Source organism: Tasmannia lanceolata, unplaced genomic scaffold, assembly GCF_043159265.1.
Source record: "Tasmannia lanceolata isolate RefF3 unplaced genomic scaffold, GAP_Taslan_0.1 ptg000064l, whole genome shotgun sequence".
Classification (NCBI taxonomy): domain Eukaryota; kingdom Viridiplantae; phylum Streptophyta; class Magnoliopsida; order Canellales; family Winteraceae; genus Tasmannia; species Tasmannia lanceolata.
The window spans coordinates 742,501-745,000 of NW_027518741.1; positions in this window are offsets into that span (position 1 = coordinate 742,501).

A 2,500-nucleotide genomic window follows, 5' to 3' on the forward strand; every position below is an offset into this window, starting at 1 on the left:
CCCAACCATTGCAAGCAAGCAAGCAAGCAAGAAAGAAAGTAAGTAAGTAAGTAAGTATTACATATAGGGGCGGGACATGCGGGGAGATCTGCGAAACGTGCATTACGGGGCACACGCGTACCTACCGGGGCATACCGACCCCTATTGGGGCACACGTGTGCATATCGGGGCATACCGGGCCTATCGGGGCACACGCGTACATACCGGGGCATACCGAGCCCTACTGGGGCACACGTGCGCATATCGGGGCGTACCAAGCCTATCGGGGCATACGCATGTATCCCAAGGCATACCGAGTCAATCCGGGCATACGCGTTCATACCGGGGCGTAACGGGCCTATCGGGGCATACTTGGGCATATCCGGGCAAAAAATGCCCAAAACTTGCGCAACCTTGGCAACCGTGGTCCATTCCTCTCTATATGCCTAGCCTTGCCAACCGTGGTCCATTCCTCACTATATGCCATGGCCTTGTGCCCATGGTCTTCCCAAGACAGCGTCCAAGGCCCCCGGAAGGCCAAGGGAGCCCAACCCAGCAATGCCCTGCTATGGCAAGCCAAGGCCAAGCATTCCGGTGCCTATCCGGGCAAAAATGCAATTCCTCTCTATATGCCTAGCCTTGGCAACCGTGGTCCATTCCCCACCATATGCCATGGCCTTGTGCCCATGGTCTTCCCAAGACAGTGTCCAAGGCGCCCGGAAGGCCAAGGGAGCCCAACCCAGCAATGCCCTGCTTTGGCAAGCCAAGGCCAAGCATTCCGGTGCCTAACCTTGGCAACCGTGGTCCTTTCCTCACCATATGCCATGGCCTTGTGCCCATGGTCTTCGCAAGACATCGTCCAAGGCGCCCAAAAGGCCAAGGGAGCCCAACCCAGCAATGCCTTGCTAGGACAAGCCAAGGCCAAGCATTCCGGTGCCTATCCGGGCAAAAACGCCCAAAGCATGCCCATTCCTTAGCCTATCCAGGCAAAAACGCCCAAAATCTGCACATTCTAGTGCCTATCCGGGCAAAAACGCCCACCAGCATGCCACCCTCCTATAGGGTTTGCGCAACCAACCAGCCTAACCACCAGTGGCAACCAAAGGTGCTGTTAGCGACGACTTCTGAAGACGCAACGAGACGCGACGTGTTTGCGCCCAGACGCGACGAGACGATGCGGGATCTGCGCCCAAGAATGCCTAGACCCGTCGACTTGATGCGGGATCAGCTCGCCCAAGCATGCCTAGTGTGCAAGGCCTGTGTGCAAGGCTAGTGTCCAAGGCTAGTGTGCAAGGCTCATGTGGAACGCTAGTGCGCAAGGCTAGTGCCCAAGGCTTGTGTGCCAGGCCCGTGTGCAAGGCTAGTGTCCAGGGCTTGTGTGCATTGCTTGAGTGCAAGGCTTGTGTGCATTGCTCGAGTGCATGGCTTGTGTGCAAGGGTTGTGCGCAAGGCTAGTGTGCGGGGCTTGTGCGCATGGCTAATGTGCACGGCTTGTGTGCATGGCTACCGTGCAAGGCTAGTTTGCATGGCTAGGGTGCAAGGCTCGCATGCGAGGCTAGTGTGCAAGGCTGCGTGCAAGGGAAGCGTGCAGGGCGAGTGTGCGAGGCCACTGTGCACGGCGCCAGCACTAGCGAGCCATCATCCGCGTTGCCATGGCTCGCTTGGCCTTGGCTTGCCAGGCCCCGACACGAGCAATCGCGCATTTTCTTTGCAACCGACCATCAATGCCGCCCAACGGGGCCAGCACGAGCAGTCATCCGCGGTCCCCTGGCCCTGCGCACGTTTGTCTTTGAAACCGAGCATCAATGCCACAGAAAGTGCCGGGGCGCCAGCTGGAGCCATCATCCGACGTGCCATGGCTCGCTTGGCCTTGGCTTGCCGGGCCCCGACACGAGCAATCGCGCATTTTCTTTGCAACCGACCATCAATGCCGCCCAACGGGGCCAGCACGAGCAGTCATCCGCGGTCCCCTGGCACTGCGCACGTTTGTCTTTGAAACCGAGCATCAATGCCACAGAAAGTGCCGGGGCGCCAGCTGGAGCCATCATCCGACGTGCCATGGCTCTGGTCCCATGGTCTTCGTAACCGAGCATTCGTGACACCCGCGGGGCCAGGACACCAACCCTTCCGACACGAGCATTCGCGCATGTTCTTTGGCCACACAACGGCGCCAGCACGAGCAAAATCATCCGCGGTGCGGTGGCCTTGCACGGCCTTTTGTCTTTGGAACCAACCATCAGTGCCACGGGAAGTGCCGGAGTCCCGGCATCCGCGGTGCCAAGTCATTGCGCCCTTGGTCTCTGCAGCGGGGCATGCCGGGCACTCCCAACCATTGCAAGCAAGCAAGCAAGCAAGAAAGAAAGTAAGTAAGTAAGTAAGTATTACATATAGGGGCGGGACATGCGGGGAGATCTGCGAAACGTGCATTACGGGGCACACGCGTACCTACCGGGGCATACCGACCCCTATTGGGGCACACGTGTGCATATCGGGGCATACCGGGCCTATCAGGGCATACCGG